Source organism: Rhipicephalus microplus, chromosome 2 (genome assembly GCF_043290135.1).
Source record: "Rhipicephalus microplus isolate Deutch F79 chromosome 2, USDA_Rmic, whole genome shotgun sequence".
Taxonomy (NCBI): Eukaryota; Metazoa; Arthropoda; class Arachnida; order Ixodida; family Ixodidae; genus Rhipicephalus; species Rhipicephalus microplus.
In genome coordinates this window covers 184,513,653-184,535,868 of record NC_134701.1, presented here as the reverse complement: position 1 = coordinate 184,535,868, position 22,216 = coordinate 184,513,653, and the positions used below count along the sequence as shown (strand labels likewise).

Here is a 22,216-nt window from a genome sequence, read left to right as displayed (position 1 = left end):
TGGGAGGTAGCGCGCAAGATAGCAACAATAAATGTGCAACCGCACACAACAAAGCTTATCCGAGAGTGGTAACGCATTGTGTACAAAACAAATGTTTATTTCTGTGTTGTGGACGGATGCCTTTTAAAAAATATGGACATGAAACACTACTCATTTACGAACTTAGTTACGATTTCAAAACGCTTAGGCGTACAATAATTTATTGACACTAAAACAAAAAGCTAACTCTATAAATACACCTCAAAAGTCTTCTTTAAAAACAGAGCTTAAGCTCTCCGAAGAAGATATTAAAGAACTTGCTATAAAAAAAAGAGTATATCAGAAATGATGAACAATCCTGCGTGCTTTAGTCTTAAGTGTGCTAAGCTAACTCTATAAACGGGGCCTATTTAAAAAGCTAGATTCTCAATTGGTCGCTGCAAATATTCAATCACGGTTAGAAGCGGACGTCTTTACCACAAAGTGGAGTCGGCTCGTCACAACGGCTGAAGTCAAGGCTAACGTGCATAGAAGATGTTGCCAAAACATCTGATGCTGAAAGTGCTGTGCCATAAAAGCTCAACATCGCAAAGCTACAAAAGGTAATTACGGAGGTGACAATAGAAAGATATCAGTATACTGTTATCACTACCGCAACGGCGTGATCAGCAGTTTCTGTAGTCATTTACATCCTTTCCGTTCTTACCCTTTTCACCACCGCTTGACGTAAATTGATATAGGAGGTGTGTTTTCTACGGGGGTTAATGAAAAAGGGTTCCAGCCTACAGCGCAATTACTTCGAGCACGCTAGAACAGCGACACACAATAGAGGGTCATGCAGAGAGCAGGCATGTTGTGCCGGCCATTTTTCAATCGAACAACCTTATTACACCAGCCTTTTGGCTATTGGTGTTGGTCTCGGTCCCCGAGGGCTTCCCGAAATGCGATCCAACTATAGCCGGGAGCGAGGCGTGCTCCGAATCCTGAAAATAGTGATACGTTTGCGCTGCGAGAAGGCGTGAGCGCGTCACACGTAGACGACGCACCTTCAATTATATTGTCACTCTGGGATGAAGGAGGTCGCGGAATTATTTTTCTCCGAGACAGCATTCGCGCAAGACGAGCCATTTTATGCACCGCATATGAATGAGAAAAGTAATGAAAACTCTCAAACGTAGGTGACAACCAGATAAATATAAATTGAGCTGATGTACCAATAGAAGTACACAAATAAATAAGAAACAGCTTGATATTTACGCGTGTGTAGTCAAACAGATCATTGTCTCGTATGGTTGGAACCTGTCGAAAACACTTTTGAAATGTGGTACTCACACAACAGTCAAATATAAACAAAAAAGATGTAGCAAATGTAGATGTATCTGCTATCACAAAATATCTCTTGATTTAAAAAGTAATACATAAAGTAAATGCATAAACATATATTATTTCCAGTGCTTGAAAATGGTTATACCAAGTTTGTCAAGTGGTAGCTCAGTTTAGCTCACTTTGGAAAAAGAAGAGGTGAATTTAACTTTACATCAAGCGTGGGCTTAGGCAAAAACCAACTTCTGCGCTCACGAAGGGAGGAATCAACACACCTGCACTCTTTATTAGAAGTAAGTCTAAGGCGCCGATGCACGTCGTGCCTGCCTACTTGCAGCCATACTTGGAGCGCGCTTTTTGTTTTCTCTGCGGCTATAATGTTTCGCTTAACGCGACTGAGGTAAAATGAAGCGTGTGATCAGCGGGCTGAAACGCAGCATAAACACCAGCGCGAACGCATCAATCACTTCTCTATCAATATGTGAATATTCTCTATCAATATGTCTCTATCAAAATCAATATTCTCTATCAATATGTGAATGATATCCCGCAGAGTTTACACAACTCAAGAATGCTGGTTTCACCTCGGATGAGCACGAAGGCCACGTTTGCGGAACAAGGCTTTTCGTGAGCGTACATCTTGTGAAATGTAGCTATCGCTCCAAATTCTAAGAGGAGCTTTGTTTTTACTTGCAATCGCCAATACTAATATTTATGCAATGGGGATAAATAGAGACATAGACTGACACTAATTGCATCTTTAAAGAGAGAGAGAAAATGGAGGTTAACTGGAAGATAAATGCTCAGTGGGTAACCCTGCACTGGAGAAAGAAACACCTGGGGGAAAAAATAAAAAGAGTAAATATTAAGGACAAACAAAAGCAGGGGAAAATTGGTCACATAAATACTAACCCCTTGGTATAAAAACATATGAGTGTCATGGTCATTCAGTGAGAACCTCCACAGGGGGCATTCATTGCGTGCTTATGAGCTCAACAGCTTGCCGTAAACAACGAATTTACACCAGACCAGTAGACTTCAAAGAAACAATGCGGACAATCTCTCCGAAAGGATGGGATGCGAAGGAGCAGCGGTGCGCACGGCGTTGACCCAGTTGAAACGGGCGTCGATGCGGGTGCTGGAAGAATGGCTTGAAGTGAAATTCGATGTAGCGTTTACTCGAGTAAACGTTTGTTAGAAACACAAAAACATGGCAGGCGGGTTGGGTTTTGTGTAAATTTTATCGCCGATAAACGAGCCGAAAGCTTGTTTTCACTGGATGTGTGGTCGAGTGTTGCGGGCGTTGGAGAGGGTGAAGCGAGTGGGAAGTATATTGCGAGCGGATCAAGGAGCCGGCAGCTGCGAGCGAAGCGGCGAGTGTGCTGCGGGTGAGGGAGAGAATCATGTCAGCGCGCACCTGCGAGGAAAGCGTGCGAGGGGAGATCGATGTGAACCAACGCCGACTAAATTTCAAGGCCGAAAGGCTGCCGCGGTGACGTCAGAGGTTGGGGACCCAGTTGCCCAACTGAGCATGCTCAGTAAGACATTTTTCCACATCTTTTATTTGGCCCAATCAAGCCGCAGCAGCTGCGAGAGCGGGAGCGTTGGTTCTCCTAAAACGTGAACGAAACGCAGGCTTTCCGCCGCGTTCGCGGTGCAACTGGGCCCCCACCCTCTGACGTCACTGCGGCAGCCTTTCCGCCTTGAAATTTAGTCGGCGTTGTGTGAACCCGCAGTTGCGGCATGACCTACTTGGCACCGCTTCAACACATGCGGCGAGGGGAGTGCGTTGCGGTGCGTTCGTATAGGGACGCACATACGTATGGATTTACGCACGTGAACAAAAAAGATGCTTTACTTCGAAAAGCGGGTAGTCTTACCACACCGCCCAATGAGCAGGAAGGAGAGAATTGCAAACCACCACTCCACACGTCCTTGGCTGTACAATAGTATCACTAGTTTGCCATTCTTCGCGCTTCCGCGTTACCAGGTCATGCTTCTCCGCTCACCTTGGTGACATGTTCTTGCAGCTGTGACTACGCCACGTAATTTTCTACATTTGTTAATAATTTACTCGCTTAAGTACAGGTCCTGGATAAAACTTGCAAAAGAACAGAACACTGGACATAACTTAGAAAAACCTTGCACAGCTACAGGACCAGATTGGTGCCTACCAGCATTGCTGTGACCGAGTGGTTCGACCTAAAGAAAGCGGCGCTAATTTTTCTTACGAGCAAATCACTCGCTGCTTCTACTGTGACTGCAGAAGCGGCAGCCTGCAGTTAAAGTTCTCCTTCGCGCGTAGCTGAAGCGAGCGAACGAGGAGGCCGGGAAGGCAACGAGGACACGTGTGCGCAGTTAACGCTTTTCCATGATACTATTTGCCCCGCGTTCCGGTCGTCTTCAAGATTTTTACTGCGATTGTACATGTGTTAGCACTCATTTAGGTTATGCGAGAAAGCCAGCCTCATTTAAGGCTGCATTATGTAGAACAGTGATGATGAATGGAGGCAAGTAGGAAGGTACGTACGGCGGCAGGAATGCACAAGCTTTTTGGGGCAGTCATCGTGAACTTATCTGTTGCAACAATGCTTACTCTACATATTTGTGTCTCGTTGTTGAGTACGCCAATATCATTCAATGCTTGCGCACGCTTAGGAACCGTTCGGGGGGACGTAACTGAAATACGGTGCAATCAGTGAAGAGGCGATACGGCAAGAACACTTTGAAATGTGGCATGCTTGTAAGTTATTGTTGGTCTTGCAAAAGCTTGCACATATATTTGCGCTTTATATAAAAGTGAAGGCACCTTTACTTTATTAATGTCATGGATTCTAGGAACCCGCGCTTTGAGGTGAATGTTGTCGAAAGGCCTTTTCAGATCACAGCATTATTCACAAGATTAATCCCGAAACTGCCTGGGGGGCTACCATAACGGATGTGGAGAATCGAGAAACACCTCCTGCTGAAAAATAAAAGATCTCCTAACAAAAATGGTGAAGCTACAAAACTTAAAACGAAACAGAAAACGGAACAATGGGAAGGTGGACCTCAGCAAGTTAAAGTCGTTCAATTTTATTACAAAGAAAAATGACAAATGGTTTGTGGAAACCATGAGATGGTAAACCACAATGCGTTAGGCATCCTAAGCCTTGTTTTACTTGTCTTTCGTTGTGCCCCTTTAGGAGGCAGTTTTCAGCTTGCTCTCTCCCTCTTTCCTCCGTGTCCTTGTGTATCTCTGTATACTAATCAAATAAATAGATAAACAAACAAACAAATAAATAAATAAATAAATAAATAAATATGCTACATGCTTAAACCACAATCTTTTCGAGGTTTTGGCTCATGCTTTCGTACGGAGGCCATGAATCACGCAGACGCAAGAAAACACAATATGGCCCAAAACAGGCTTAGTTTACCCGTACTCTCGAATACGACCCCCAATGAGGCCATTACTCTTCATTGTTCCTATCGCGCTTCTTGATTGGCGTACGCTGGCAACGGGACTCCTTGAAAAAAGCAGCCGGTACCTATGTTGGACGGCTTGCCTTCCTTTCACTGTCCTCACCTCTCCAACACGGCAAGTCTCTTAGTGTCATCGTGAGACCCACACATGTAGTTCCTACCCGAATCGCGACTATCAGTGGCAGATGGCGTTGGAGGGAAAGAACGACCCTGAAGGAGAACGGGCTGGCGTGTCCCTGGTGTCCCATAGACACAAACAAGGCCAAGGCGCCTATTCTTATACCGCCCTTACTTTCTGCAGCGTCGTTCCCTGTAGGAAGGACTCGCTTTACGGCGCAGTAAATCTCGGCGATATAAACGAACGCGCAGGAGCTACCGGTGCTTGGCAGGCGAGACAGAGGCGCTGCACAGTCGCAAAAGCAAGTACCTCGGTTGTGCAGAATTTCGGTCATGTAGCCTCGAGGAAAAATAGTCCGGTTTGTTTTGTTCGGAGTATGTAAAATAGGTCGCGAGAACAAGGCAAGGACACGAAGGAAAAAGGTGCTTGTAGATCTGACAGGTGGTATGGTGCAATGTAGCCAGCATTGTGAAGCGTGCCCCGCCGCGGCGGTCTAGTGGCTAAGGTACTCGGCTGCTGACCCGCAGGTCGTGGGTTTGAATCCCGGCTGCGGCGGCTGCAATTCCGATGGAGGCGGAAAAGTTGTAGGCCCGTGTGCTCAGATTTGGGTGCATGGTAAAGAACCCCAGGTGGTCGAAATTTCCGGAGTCCTCCACTACGGCGTCTCTCATAATCATATAGTGGTTTTGGGACGCTAAACCCCACATATCAATCAATCAATCAAAGCATTGTGAAGCGTACGCATCAAAGCCGTGTCCTGAGAAGGAAAAAAAAGAAAGCCAGACAGAAATTGAACATAAAGAAGGGCGAAGTATGAGAAAAGGTTGTTTGAGTTCCACTTACGAAAAAGCTAGAGATGAGTGAAATAATAAATTTGCGACGGTGTTTCCCACAGCAAAACTACTGTTAAAAAACAATTGGAGAGAGATTAAGAAGAAGAAAAGAAAGAACAAGAAGGACCTGACTGAGATGTTTCTCCACATTAGTTTTACATAGATACCATTTATGAGGACTAGGCTGTAGAGAAGGGTGTTTTGGCACGCCTGATGTCATCGAAAAACTGCATGAAAATGTAGCTTACCCTACGGTGCTTCTCTATCCCTGTTTGCCGGATTTACGCTCCCTACGGCATGTAGGGAAAAGTGTTTTATCTATATTAACGGCGTCGTCTGCACGTTGGCCTCACTGTTGCCTTTATCACTTTTCGTAAACTGGAGGTATGGAAAGCACGAAAAATTTGCAGATATGTTTCAAGAGATCACGTTTCATATAGATGGGTTTGCCCTAGAGTTCTGTGGTTGTATTTCTGGCTTTAGACTAGAAAATTGACTGTCCTGGTAAATTCTGTTGGAGGTTCTGACGCAACTGCTAAACCAAACACAATATTTTAGGCAGTGACGACAAACAATTACTCATAGTGCACTTATTATGAGCAGTGGCGAGTGCTGGGAGTTGCCGAATTTTTAGGCGTATACCATTTTATGACGCACCAAGACGACGAATTGACACTCTGAGCCAGGAGCATGAGGTGGTTTCCTTCTGAAGGATGGCTTTTACCTTTTAATCATGTTCAAGCATGAGCTGCGAAAAGGACACTGCGAAACGCTAAAGGGTTTCGCCGGTGTGTACATTTCATTGTTAACATGGCGCGAATTTCATTCCTGGACTTCCTATGCAGAACGTTTACCAAGACAAACGGTGCAGTCAGTGATCAGCAAAAGAAAAAAATGGCAGCATATCCACGGAGTGAATGATGGAGAGTGGGGCAAAGCATTCGTCCGTCCATTCGTTCTTGCTTCCGTCCATCCATGCGTCCATCCGCCCGTCCGTGCGTGCGTCTGTTCGTGCGTCTGTCCCTGCGTTCGTCCATGTATCCGACCCTGCGTCCGTTCATGCGTCCATCCATGCATCTGTCTGTGTGTTCGTTCGTCCATCTATTCAACACTCCAAGTACCACCATCTCGCATCTTTTCATCATATATTCCCCATATAGAAGCACCGCCATCCAGCGGACTTTCCAAGGACTAAACAAGAGGTGGCACACGCACACTTTCTTACGGCTTGTGCTTCGGGTCTACTTCCCACCTTAAAGCACCTCGAGTTCATGGTATATCTAGTTCACTGTATTCATGGCACTGCGGCCCAACGCTCGCTAAACCTTTCTAAAACCAAGAACGTTACGCCCAGCGAGTATAACGTAGCAACCTTTTCCTGTCAGATAGTGCTCAATGTGCATGCCAATGGCTGCTAATGGGAAATGAGAGACAGGAGAATTCGACTTTTACTTTCTTACGGCTTGCGCTTCGTATCTACTTCCCACCTTTAACCACCTCGAGCTCGTGGTATATACTAGTTCATCGGATTCATGGCACTGCGTATCAACGCTCTCTAAACCTCTCTAAAACTAAGGAGGTTACACCCAGCGCGTATAACGTAGCAACCCTTTCTTGTCAGATAGTGCTCAATGTACAAGCCAATGACTGCTAATAGGGATTGCAGCGTGTGCGTCAACTAAAAGCCAAATGCTGCTGTCTCTCATTCCCCATTAGCAGCCATTGGCATGTACATTGAGCGCTATTTTTTATTGTTCCACAACGCACAGAGGAAATCTCCCACCGGCACCACCATGGAGGTCAAAATTTTATACTTGTTACACACTACAACGGCTACGAGGGACGAACGGGTGCTTCTATAAAAAGTTTCGCCTCTAAAAGAGAAGACCGATATCCCCACTGCATGTCACCTGCAGGGCGCTGCAACCTCAGCGGGCTTTGTATAGTGACATTAATTCTTGCTGCCACGTTAGCAGTCCCTACAATTATTGGTTTCCTACAGAGGTTCTACTTATATTTCAAAAAAAGCACTTTGAAACCACACGAAAGCGAATGTAAAAATACGCAACGAAAATAATGCAAACATTCCGGCGGTCCAACGAAAAGAAGGATACATCTCCATGACAACCCTCGTTCCTTTATCCATGCTCAACTCGAGGATGCACTCAAGATTGATAAGGCCTGGAAATATTTTTTTGCGTTGTCTATCTGACAGCTACTCTGTTACAGTGCGCTGAGATTCCACTACAGTGGTACGCAGCTACGCATTTAAAAACGCTAAGCTTTACTAAACAAAACAAGAAAAGTGTAAGAGACGCAGCTTCTTCCGAGCACAGCGCTGCAACTTCAGTTTTTCAACGGCAATCTTTCTAAAGTGGTTGAAAGAGTCTCCGCTCTTGCTAGACTTCCTTTAGAAAGTCACCGTTGGATACTGTTTTCGTGTCCTTCGCGTGGAACCAGGCTTAGTTGACTTCAATTACTCCCTCGTCATTTTATTTTTTTCTCCTCCCCCATTCTAACATTTTCTGCTGTCGCTCTCATTTGGTCATGCCTTGCGGGCACGAAGGAAATGATTATCTGTAGCCCGCATCAGGTTCTGTCCTTCTCCGGCATTCACAATTTCGTTCATTCAACGTGAACAACTTCGCAATTCGTGTTTTTTTTTTTCGCTTTGATAGCGACAGCCAGGTTCGTTCCGTCACGCCGGAGAGTTTATTTTTTTTTTAAGCAAAAGCTCAGGCACCAACAAAAACAACATTTTTTAAAAGCAAACAAACTGAAAAGAATGATGAGGGAACATGGTATATTTTATGTATATAACGCGGGGTGCCGAGAACACTCAGTATATGCACATAGTTCACAAGCACTGCGCTCTGTGGGACGGTGCATGCAGAACTCCCGCTCTAAACGCCCGAGGCGGCCCACCCTGCAGCGAATATTAAAGATTACATAAACGAAAGAATAAGGCCGAGAAAAAAGGCCGCCTTATATCACCTTTTCTTGTTCTCAACGCTTTGGAAACGCGTTTTCCTGCCAGCTAGACCTAGTGCTAATAGTATTTCAAGAATCTTTTTTCTACATTGAAAATTTTGTCATGCCTGGCTCTATAGCCGAATTCGTAGTGTCAACGTAGAAATGCCTTGAATTCCAGTACGCTTGGTGCCTCCTTGAAAGCGCTGTCTCTAAATGTTTTTTTTTCTTCGCAAACACTTGAGCAAGGTATGCGCTGTACTCCTAAAAAGACCGCATAAAATATCTTCGTTCTTCAATATTTGGTGTGCTGTCTATTAAAGTAATCATTCCACCCAAAATTGAGTGTTCGGCGGTGTGTATTCCTCTTGTGTTCTGTAGACCTACAATTTAAAGTTGCTTTGGCGCTTCATTTTCTTGCAGAAGCACGAGAACCACCACACAATATTTCCAGTATTTAGCGCGTTTTCAACCTGATTACTCTAAGCTTGTGCTGGAGATTACAGCCATGCCTTGTTTATAGTGATTCAGCCTTCTTAATTTTGTTTCCGAAACAGCCAACAGAACCCATTCGCTTCCATGCAATAGTCCAAGCTAGTATCAAATCCTGTCCTGTGCCCGCCTCTTTAAAATTCACTAAAAGGAAGAACAAAAGAGTGGATTTATTATATATATATATATATATATATATATATATATATATATATATATATATATATATATATGTATGTATGTATACAATTCTTCTAATTCTTTTAGGTGCACAGGTACCACGTCTCATCTTCTTTAGTAAGTGTTAAACATAGAAAATAGAAAATACACATCCCATATTACAAGAACTTCTTGGTTGAAACGTGTTTATTTATCAAGTCCAGCAAAACAAGGTAAAGTGGCTTAAGATATGCTTTTTGTCGTGGTCCAGAACAAGAGCAGTGCACTTTTTAAACTTTTTAATTATAGTATATTACCGCTAGATATCCGCTTGCTGTGGGTCCACAGAAACGCATATATAAGGAGATATATTCGCATGTATATAGTAATACTACTGACTATAGTCAGCTAGCAACATATAGCTACAAATACTTGTTGAGAGCCATGGTTTTTCGCTTGTTTCCATGGTGCTTCCAAATATCCAGTTGCGTCTTTCTCATGTAGTGCAATCTACAACAACACGGCAAAAAAATTTCTTCAGAAGAATCGTAGGCGCCACGATTCCGGGACATTATGAGTAAAGCCCTTGAATTGTGTTAACACGATAATCAGCTGACAGTCCAGAATTATTATAGCACGTTGAAATTTTAACATACTCTAACGACTAAGAGTGTATGATTTGAAATGGTTTCGTTTGTGCTCTGGCTATTCTGAGCATTTTCTGTGGTCGCCTATTTTCAGCCTTATGTGGACTCTCCCCTACCCTCTTTTTGACTTCACGGACTCTCTATTATTTAAGACATACATTTTTGTAAACAAAGTTTCCGCATGACGTCATTGGACGAAATACATTGCAAATATCGAATACGTCACACGCCAAAACAAGGTAGTGTGCTCACGAACACAGTGAAGCACGCACACGCATATACGCAACGAAAAACTGCAGTTTTCTGCGCCTTAATGTGATTGCAAGAGCTTCGCATAAAAAGAAAGCTTTTGTTTATGCAAGGACTGATTCATGAATTCGAGAACACTTCCGGAACAGCTGTACACTGTCGCAAACCAAAGAGAGAAAACATGCCTCTTTCACAACGCGCAGATGCCGTGAAGTGCACAAGAGACCGTTAATAATGAAAACTCACTCAGGAAGGACCCCACAAAAGACCTCGAATTTCCAGGGCAAGCAAACTACAGTGAAATAGAGAACACAAATACTAAACCAAGAACTAACTCACATAGGAAATTGTACATATAAAGAAGAGCGGTGGACTTCCGAAAAGGCCACTGTGGTTTATCGGATAATGGGCACTCGGCCGCACTCCATCTTGGGCAACGTCTGAAAGCGCTTTTTCAAGTATGTTACGTTCATTTTCTCGATTACCTTTCCTCTCGAAAATGTCTTCGCACGGACCATTAAAGACGACCTCTGTGGCTGCCCGCTCAAGAGCGTACTTTGTCATTTACCGAATATAACGCCCAGTGGCAAAACAAAGGTGTATGGTGGCGCTCTAATGATACTCTTATGCTGTTTTTGCTTTTGAACGATCACGGTGTAAGGACAGTCAGATTTGTGCTTACAGTGCGTAAGTATATATACTTTCGTCGAATCATTCAAAGTGATAGTCCTATAGTTGTTTAAAATACTATAATTGAGAGGAAGCGCACGTGACCAGGACGAATAAGCTGCGTTGTCTTCTTCTAAGCAATCGGAAATCGGATCGCTTTATTTGATATTGCTCTTCATTTATTGGTTGGTACTACCTCATTCAGTGTATGGGTAAGAACGTGAGCTCTAATATGCTTCTTGTTAACACTGTCTCATCCTGTCTGAAACTGATGTGCGTTTGCATTTAATCACAGATTTACACACCCACTCACACACACACGTACAGACTGCAGCAGCGTACAAAACTGAGCGAGTTGGTTTAGCTTCATGGTATCAAATGATGTGCATAAAGGGAACACACCAAAATAGAAGCCAGGAAAAAGACTAAATCAGCGCGTGTCCTGTGTCCTCCCTCTTTTGTGTGTCGCCTTTATGCGTTACGTTTTACACCATAAAACATGCACAGACAACCGCAGATACATGCATGAACACACAAACCAGTACATTTGCGCTCACAGCCTATTCCATAAAAGTCTCGTAAATTTTAGTCACGCGTATTTGCAAAAGAATTTCTTCCTGGGTGTTTCTGTATCAATACAGAAATCTCGACAGGCAAGACAAAACACGTTTACACCAGATCCGAATAAATTTCGCATATACCAATTACTTCTGGAATAAAGTTAGACTGTCAGACTCAATATTGCATGTGCAACGTAGGGTCACAGGAGACATAAATGACGTCGTCTGTTAGTGCACGATATACGCATGAGAAAGAGAGTCCCTGATTCAGGCCTTCGAACTACTCCAGAACACAAGCTTGGATTTGAGAGATATTATAAGTGCATGGCAGAACAGCTCCAGTGCTTTCCGCGCCACAAAACCACTACTGACATTCTCTAGGGACACATGTCTGAATAAAACTTTGTAAATAGTGGTGTGCGTTTGTGTTACCGTATGCATTATGTGTTTATCATTGTAGTTATCATAGTCATCACCCGGTACCTGGAGTAACGTGTGAGGTGAAAAGCCAGGCAAACTTCTGCAGCTGCCTAATAAAATAACTCTCTCTCCATTAACACATACATTGCAAAAAAAAAGCTTTGCAGTGAAGCATCATATATTGAGTCTAAAATTATCTCTTTTTTTCTATAAATGTGGCAGATATCTCAGAAATAAAAACACTCAATCTAGGTGCGTTTCACACAGCTCTTTTGTTTTATTCATAACAGGGAATACTCGTGGCACGAGAGCATCAAAGTGATTGAAGAAGAACGCTAAAAATGCCAGTGAAATGCTTCCCTACCAAACGCAGTTTATTTAATACCGACGCCATTCAGCATAATGAAATTGTAACAAGTGTGAGAGAGATGCCTTGCTCTTGTAAAGGAAAACTATTGAACAGTGAAGAAACCAGACCGAAAACCATTTCTTGTTTTCAACTACTTCTCTTCTCGTACAGTGCTCGCCTGCAAGCGTTTATTCCTCCTTTTTCTACATACTCCCGCCCCCCAGCAGAGCTGCACAGCTTTAGCTTGAACAATGCTTGCGCGAAATACTTCTGCACTGGTCATCTTAAAAGCTTCTGCAAGCCCGTGTTATGTCATCTTGACCAGGGTCGACGTGTATGATTCGCCTTAACGGTCAAACGCTCTTGCAAGTGTAAAGTTCCTAGAAAATCACCGCATCGTATACTTGGAGGCTGCTGCTACGGACTGCTTAGTCAGGGTGAACCGCCCGTAGTTTTGATTGGTGCTTTCTTAAATCAGCCTGTAAGCTACCTGCTTCTGATGGTATCTTAAGTTCTTGCTGTCACGGCGAGTGTCCTGAGGGCTTCAAGCTTCGTAGTTGTTTCGACTGCGATGAACGTCTTACAGGAAATTGCACCGGAAACATCGGAGAGGGCTCTTTGATGTCCCTATGCGTGTAGGTGAGCTGTCCTGATTTGTCATTCACATTTGCTTCCACTTGCCCCTTCTCCGTTTCTTCGCAGCTGTGCTTGCTCTTTCAAAGTACATTGAGCAACGAACACTTCACTTTTCTGGCAAAACTGCCCCACGAACCACACAACCAAAGGGCTCCACGTGAAATAAACTAAAAATGTCTTCGATGCGTTGATGGTGTGAATGAAGAGCTCGCCTTGATGCTCCTCTCTGGCTTGTGGTTCACCTTTTTATCGAAACTGTAGTTGAGGGGTGGTATGCCTTGAGTGGGTGACGAAGTGTGAAACACGACTTGGAGCTCAGAAGTCAGTGTTCTCTTACAACTTCTTGATGTGACGCATGACAGTTAGCCTGATAGACCGTAGCATTCTCAGGTAGCATCTCAGCTTGACCTTGCCCCATGCATTGCCGGACGAATTGGCCTATCGCTTCAATATACCTTTCTTCCGTTGAATTTTGCAAAACACGGTCATTTATGAGTAGCTGTTTCTGATCTTTCTTCTAAGTGATTTCGTGTCTCTCATTTCGCTCGTCAGCCGTTCCTCGGAAGCTCGCAATCGACTCATGTAAGTGTGCTTCACCAGGATCTGTGATAGCTGCTGCTTCAAACTGCCGGAATGATTGGGGAATATGCGAGACTGCGTCGCTTACGCTGATCGCTTCTACTTGCAGAACACAGAGTGTGATGTTAGTGTCACAGCCGAGCGAGTCACTTTGACGACTGGGCCCTTGCAGCGTCCATCCAAACACTGTGTTGATTGCGACCAATCCTGGAATTTATGTACTTCTTATGACTCCTCCTGTAGTAACTTTCCACGGATGGCCAGCTCCAATCAACAAGCTGATGCCAGTCTCAGTCTCCACCTCAAGAATATTCTCTTCGTCTGCAATAACCTTCCTTTCGCGACGCAACTACTGTATGAGGTAGCCATCACATGTCGGCGAAAGAATGTCGTCACAGATAACTGGTACGACAATGGCTCGAATAATGTCAATTTGAGAATGGTGTAAGCTCCGCAGTAGACTTCAACTTTTTTTCGTCTTTTTGCAGAACTTAGGGAAACGCTGTTGCAGGTCGTAAATGAAACTCGAGTTTCTCCCAGCAGCTCAAGTTGCATTTTTCCAGCTAGATCTTCTGTGATGTATGGTCGCCAGCTTCCTCCATCGAAAATCCTTCTAACGTATCTTGACCTGCTACCGTTGACGACAAAGGTGCGAAAGATCTGCAGGTGCACTCCTGTGTCTGTCTTTGCCCAACTACTTGAGGAATTATTACTGCATATCATCACTGAGTGTGACGTCCCTGATGTGCAGTCTGAAGCTTCTGCTAGTTGCGTTTTCGATGTAGCCAGGTTTCTTACATATTTAGTCACACGTACTCGTTGCGTGCCTTCCATGACAAGTTGAGCACGTGAGTTTCACTTTGCAAGATTGAGCCAGGTGACCTTGTGATTTAAATCTGTAGCAGCGGTTGGCTTCAGCTAACTTCTTTTTCTTATAAACGATGAAGAGGTTGGCGTCTACGGCGCGTGTAACATGTTCCGTAAATTTGCAAAAAAGCATTCGTTTGTCTTGTACAACGCACTGTGTAGTACCGAAGCAGTGCTTGTGTTGCCGTCTCGTCCTCTCTCATGACCAAGAGCGTGTTTGATAAGAGGTCATCCTGAAAAATGCTGACGATGATTCCGGCTTTCCAACTCAATACGTATGAACATGAGCAGCAATTTTAGTTCTGAATCTAAGTTTGCAGCTGTCAATGCTGGATCTCACGTGTTTGTAGAAGACTCATGTTGTCCTAAAATCTCGCTGCGCTTTGCTGTGATATATGCTTGAACGTTAATGTACGGCAAAGCCTGTCGTAGAATGTCGACCAACATTGCCAAGAAAGTTACCGTTGGTACATTTATTGCAGTGAGACATCGCACGTTGAGCTGCACAGTATCGTATAGTTGCCTTAGGCTTCGGATGTCGTTTCTTGACTTGACATGCGAAAGATTTCGAATCACTGACAGATGGTGCTGCACAATTTTGGTACGATCGCCGAACCATTCTTTCAGTAGATCTATAACGTCGGCGTGACACGATTTGGAAGTCAGGAATCCAGAGATCGCAGCTCCCGCTTCACCAGCAAAATAATGCTGCAGGTAGAAAAACTTTGTCGTCGTTGATAATGCGTTGTTAAGATGAACAGTCTGTTCAAACTGCTCCCAGAAAGCCGACAACTCGTGAATATCACCTCTAAATGTTGGCAAGTCAAGGTTCGGCAGCATTGGGCCAATTCTGGTCATAGCGTCAAGAACAGTTTCTGTCGCGTTCGTAGGAGCAGTCACCGCTGTACTCTTCACGCGTCTCAAACCGTCTATATTGCAGCGAATCTCGGCGAGCATGCTGATAGCGTCGTCGCTATAACTTGCTGCCACTGCATACTCTGCTTCGAGCTCCTCGTCAGCTAGGTGCTCCTCGAGCGCATCAATAATCTTCGAGAGCCCGCTGTTGCTAGCTGACAAACGGTCGTAAATACCTGTGAGCTTACGCTTGCCTGTGGTAAGATCTGTTATGAGAGACTTGGCTACCTGCAGGAGCTTGGTGTTTTGGGCTTGTCAAGCGGAGCGCTTGGTCTTGAGGCAATACATCGGATCCGGTGTTCGAAGCCGAGTCTGGTCTACGCCGATTAGTAACGATCCGTTGCATTCCTCGCCGCTCGCAGCACGACGCGGTCGAGTAGAAGTTCCCTGAAGTCGTGCGATGGAGAAGACGTGTGCGCACGATGGGTTTCCACAATGTAAAGAAAAACTATCGATTGGCGAGGAAACCGGACCGAACACCATTTCTTGTTTCCAACTACGTCTTCTCTTCTTGTACAGTGCTCGCATGCACGCGTTTATTCCTCCTTTTTCTACAGCTCTAATTAAGATAAAATTTCCGGAGGTTTACGTGCATACACACCGGTCTGAGGATGTGACATGGCGTATGGTTGAGTAATTGTCAAGTGTTTTTAACCCGCTGGAGCTCTCTAACAATATGGAAGTCTAAATACAAAAGCCTTTCTGCATTTAGCTTTCATCGTAATGCCACCACGTCAGCCGCTGCATTGCGACGGCATAAGGACTAGGCAACAGCACAGGGCATTAACACAGTACCAGTAAACAGATGACGTACGTATTTGCCATATCACTAATTTTCAAGGCCTACTTTGGGATTGCTTGACTACAGGGCCTCTAAATATTGGCATATTCAAAAGTAATGCCTAACACTAAGCAGAATTTTAACATTGTTTCGAGATAAAAACTTTTTTGAAAACGTGTGAGGATAGGACCCACTGCATGTCTACATGTGTGGTTTAACGTCCCGAAATCACCATATGATGATGAAAGAGGCCGTAGTGTAGGACTTCGGAAATTTAGTCCACCTGGAGTTCTTTAACATGCACCCAAATTTGAGCACACGAGCGTACAGCATTTCCGCATCCATCGAAAACACAGCCGCCATAGTCAAGATTTGATCCCGCGACCTGCAGGTCAGCAGCCGAGTACCTTAGCCACTAGACAACCGTGGCGGGGCTTAAAACACGATTAGTATTGTAATGTGTAGAATATATCGTGCGCGCTTAGCACCAAGGAGAAGTCTTCTTCATCTTGTTCTTCGGGAGCCTAGATAAAGATAAGTGCGAAGCACCTCAGTGACCCGGACTGTCGTACGGTGTCACCACTTGGCAAAGCCTAGGCAATACAATGTTTAAAAATAACGAAAAAAGGGAGGAAGCCCGCGAGAGATAGAAAAATAGAGAATGAAAGGAAACAATAGAAAAGAAAGAGACGAAAAAAAGAAGACGGAAAGGAAGAAAAGGACAGAAAGAGAGTAGGAAAGAAAGATATAACAGAATAGCAACTAAGAAGGCCGCCCAGAACCACGCTCTCTTTATGGTTGGTACTCCTAGTGTGGAGCTGCCCTTTCATTAGAAATTGCGCGTGTTAAATGGCTCGTTATTGAATACCTGCCAAGAGAGGTACGGGAAGACTGTGCAGGTGCCTATATGCAGCGAAGGGGCAGCAGGTTGTTTACTAATTATCCTTTTATCATAGTCACGTTCTCTCAATTGTGTTTGGAAACCGCGGATGCTGTCACTGAAAATGCAAACTATACTGTTTCTTCCTTACCAGTAAAAATTGCCGCTAGGCATTGCATTATGTCGCCTAATTGCCAAAGAGTGGCTTTTAAGGCTTCAATGCGCCGAGTGGATTTCTCGTGATTATGGCCTTATTGACAACTCAAATTTGAGCTTTTTGTTACAGCTAGGTAAATATTGCGTGTAGTTCTTGTTAGATTGAAATCATGAATCCCCCTCGTTACGACAATTGTGCCCTTTTTAAAAAGTCACTCATCTTAAAGGTAGCTTCTGTCTTGTTAGGTGATTTTGTCGTAAAAAATCTATTTCATTAAAACTCGAACTCCTCATACCATTTCCGATGGAGGCGGAAATGTTGTAGGCCCGTGTGCTCAGATTTGGGTGCACGTTAAAGAACCCCAGGTGGTCAAAATTTCCGGAGCCCTCCACTACGGCGTCTCTCATAATCATATCGTGGTTTTGGGACGTTAAACCCTACAAATCAATCAATCAATCGAACTCCTCATACATTCATTTTGAAAGTTCTATTTACAGATCCAAGCTCTTCTTTTTAGAGCAACTGTTTACTTAGGAATTGATGTGCTAGAACAGCCAGGCCACAAGTACTCAGCTAAAACTGTACTCATAGCTCTGCTAGGGACACGTTCTGTCTTATAAATAGATTAGCTATCCATGTAAGAGTTTTTTGAAGCCTTGTGTAAAATCAGCTGCAGATAATTTTGAGTATAACACCACTGATTTTGTCTGCGGCAAATTTTTTACACATACTTCACACAATTCAAACAATAATTCACCTTGGCAGGTCAAATTTTGTTATGCGCATCAAGGAACGTTTCACGAAAACATGCACTTCACTTATACCTCCTCAGACTCAGAGTAACCTTACTGTCATGAATTGTCTTGAAAAGTGCACATTTATGAATACAGCGGGGAAATGTGTGAGGTAGTTCTTCTGCATCTTTATGTCACTCAGCCATGGGACGTTGTCCAATATAGTGAACAATAGTATTTAGGAGTAATTTTTTGCGAAACAAAGGCTATGGATTACCCATATGTGTATTTTTCTTTGTTTCTTCAGTTCTAAATAAAAGTTTTTCATTCATACATCCATCTTCAGTTCTAAAGCAATAAAATAATGCTTAAGCGCGTGTTAACAAATGCACGGCTTCGAACAAAAATCGACCAACTTTCTAGACAGCAGCTGTGCATGTCGGTAGTGCTGGATCCCACTATTTTCTATGCTTTTTGAAACGAGAGAAGCGGCAAACTTTGACCGAATTCGCTAAATGGCAGTACAAGTCACAGTAGCGGCCAAAAAAGTGCTTCTGAGGAGGAGCCAAGCAGAATCGTGAGTTGGGCAAGTTAGTGGATGTTCATCGTAGAATATTTTACAGCGCTACGGGTGAGAGACAGTCACAAAAGAGACAGAGTGCTGTGTTCATTTTCAGTCCATTTCTAAACTTTTTCGCTGTAAAATATTCTGTGAGGAGCCAAGCACTTTGAAAGGCATTGCGTGCTGTCTTCCATTGTCCTATATATTGAGCAAATTTACCATCGGTGGGACTGAGGAAGAAACGTACAGTCGGTTACAACCTAAGCATAAATGAAAAAATACACTCCCTGATCTACAGTACGTCTTCATATAATTTGCGCAAGATAGCCGCAAAAGGTGGTTCCCATTCCAATTGCAATTACTTGCTTCTTATAAAGCTAAGTCTACGAATGTTAAGAATTTGTAGCTAGTGGTCGCTGCCTATATACTGTTCAGCTTCGCTAAGCAGTGCTACCGCAGTCTTGCTTTATACCTTGCCAATTTAGCTTTCAAACGTAAACAAGCAGCTTCAATATGTACCCAAATGAAAAACACCCATTTGAAACGCACTAATTGTGCCTGAAATCATCGAAATGAGCAAATACTACTGGATAAAGGATTATTGTAAATTCTTTCTGGGTAGTACATACACTACTTTGAGAAGGCATACACTTATTTTCAGCTTGTAACAGGCATATAAGTATTGCTGTCGAAGGCTAAAATTACATAGGTTCCAATGTAAGGTAACAAAAGAACAAACTCCTGCTCAACAGACGGGAAAAATTAGAATTGCTGTTTCTCCCGGTAATGGTCCCCACGAAAAGGACGCGGGAACTTTCGATTTTCTTGTACGTACGTATACACTATAGAAAGCGGTGCTACAAAACATTGTGTCTATCTCTTTTCATGCGTAGCATGCCGTATACACTCAAAGCTTGGCTTACGTGCTTAGGCTATTCATAGTATTGTACACTTACGTTGCAGTATGCCTACAAGAAATATTTCTCTTTTCATTCTCATGTTTGCAGAACTTTGTTGAGTTCCATAACGATCTTAGAAAACATGCATGTATGCTTTGAGATCATGTCATAAAATGGAAATTACGTATCGGTTTATCTGCCCGTTTATATATGTCTATATATTATAAAACAACTGCTGTCATTATATTTCTGCATTATTGCTCACGTCAAGTTTTATTTATGCAATGATAAAAACTCTAAAGCGTCTAGATTAGTATGCATTATTTACGTGTAGATCCTCGAAACACATCTTATCCTTCGTATTATTCGCGAAGCGGTTTTATTTTTACTGCATAAGGGCGGCAGTATGAATCCGTTTGTATTGCTGGGCCTTACGCGTAGTCTAGGCGTATAATTTTTTGTCTGATAAACGATAGCGAAGGCCTTGCTACCATTAGCAACCGCTGCTGCCTCTTATCGAAATTTCACCGACTTGCGAGTGGCAGCTGTAAAAAGGTCTTAAGGTAATAAGTTTCATTGATTTTCAGAAAGCTTGATAAGAGTGATAAACAAACCAGACATATCAAGCTTAACCGGAGAATATGACTACCTTTATGTTGATGAAACATGGTATGGCAGTTAAGAGCAGAAGTAAAAGGGTATAGAACATGGAGTGGTTACCTATTAACTGTGGCGCATACCCACTTCAGCCATAATTTATCATCGTTGTAAGCCACTGCATGGACGATCGGCACAAAATTCCTTGCAAGTGTTTAGCGGATACCACGCTTATCAGAAGAATGACGAAAAATAGCATAGCGAATGCCGGCCTACTACCCAAAAGTTTATTAATAATGCCCTAGTGGGTATCAAGCAAGTGTGCTTGCAGCAGTTACCAAATAAGTGTTTTAAAAAGGCTCTGAAAGGCAGCTCACTCTCCCAGCTTTCGCTGTGACTGTGCTGCGCCTATCGCGCAGTCCTGGAGTTTTTTTTTGTAGCAATTTTGCTGTTTTTTCAATTTGGTGTCAAGAAATATGCTAGCACTGAGAGGGAAAGTACAGGAATTCAGAGTGTCGCTGCAGAACAGGTACTCGGCTCTCAGTGAGGAAACCAACCTTAGCGTAGATACAATGAATGATAATCTCACGAGTATTATTACGGAGTGTGCAGTGGAAGTTGGAGGCCGGGTAGTTAGACAGGACACGGGCAAGCTTTCCCAAGAAACGAAGAACCTAATTAAGAAGCGTCAAATCATGAAAGTGTCAAGTGCAACAGACAAAATAGAACTGGCAGAGCTTTCGAAGTTGATTAATAGACGTAAGGTATGCGATGTAAGAAGGTATAACATGGAGAGAATTGAACACGCTCTGAAAAACGGAGGAAGTGTCAAAGCATTGAAGAGGAAACTTGGGATAGGCAAAAGTCGGATGTATGCACTAAAGGACAAAGAAGGCAAAATAACTACCAATACGGATAGGATAGTTAAAATAGCGGAGAAGTTTTACAGAGATCTGTACAGTAGCCGAGACAACCACGACCTTAATACTATAAGAACTAGCAGTAACCCAGATTACACCCCACCAGTAATAATAGAAGAAGTCAGAAAAGCTTTGGAGGGCATGCAAAGGGGCAAAGCTGCTGGTGAGGATCAGGTAACATCAGATTTGCTGAAAGATGGAGGACAGATTGTGTTAGAAAAACTAGCCACCCTGTTTACGAGGTGTCTCCTGACGGGAAGAGTACCAGAGTCTTGGAAGAACGCTAACATCATCTTAATACATAAGAAAGGAGATGACAAGGACTTGAAGAATTACAGGCCGATCAGCTTGCTCTCTGTAGTATACAAGATATTTACAAAGGTAATTGCTAACAGAGTAAAGAAAACATTAGAATTCAATCAACCAAAGGAACAAGCAGGATTTCGAACAGGCTACTCAACAATTGACCACATTCATACTATCAATCAGGTAATAGAGAAATGCTCAGAGTATAACCAACCACTATACATAGCCTTCATAGATTACGAGAAGGCGTTTGATTCAGTAGAAATATCAGCCGTCATGCAAACACTGCGGAATCAGGGCGTAGATGAAGTATATATAAACATTCTGGAAGAAATCTCCAGGGGATCAACTGCTACCATAGTGGTTCATGAAGAAAGCAACAGAATACCAATCAAGAAGGGTGTAAGGCAGGGGGACACAATTTCCCCAATGCTATTTACCGCGTGCTTACAGGAGGTTTTCAGAAGCCTAGAATGGGAGCAGTTAGGGATAAGAGTCAATGGAGAATACCTTAGTAACCTGTGCTTCGCCGATGACATTGCATTGATGAGTAACTTGGGGGACGAATTGCAACTCATGATTACGGAGTTAGACAAGGAGAGCAGAAAGGTGGGTCTTAAAATTAATCTGCAGAAAACGAAAGTAATGTACAACAACCTCGGCAAGGAGCAGCGCTTCGAGATAGGTAATAGTGCACTTGAAGTTGTAAAAGACTATGTCTACTAAGGGCAGGTAATAACCGCAGAGCCGAACCACGAGATTGAAGTAACTAGAAGAATAAGAATGGGGTGGAGCACATTCGGCAAGCACTCTCAAATTATGACAGGTAGATTGCCACTATCCCTCAAGAGGAAGGTATATAACAGCTGTATCTTGCCGGTACTTAGCTACGGAGCAGAAACCTGGAGACTTACAAAGAGGGTTCAGCTTAAATTGAGGACGACGCAGCGAGCAATGGAAAGAAAAATGGTAGGTGTAACCTTAAGAGACAAGAAGAGAGCAGAGTGGATTAGAGAACAAACGGGGGTTAAGGATATCATAGCTGAAATCAAGATGAAGAAATGGACATGGGCAGGGCATGTAGCGCGTAGACAGGATAACCGCTGGTCATTAAGGGTAACTGACTGGATTCCCAGAGAAGGGAAGCGGG

At 43.5% G+C, this 22,216-nt stretch overlaps 1 protein-coding gene across 1 annotated transcript in view; it reads right to left on the bottom strand.

Annotated features, from left to right (window-relative positions):
• LOC119169648 (cell adhesion molecule Dscam1) overlaps nucleotides 1-22,216 on the bottom strand; it is a 131,021-nt gene that overhangs the window by 51,207 nt on the left and 57,598 nt on the right. The gene's annotated exons all lie outside the window — the stretch shown is intronic.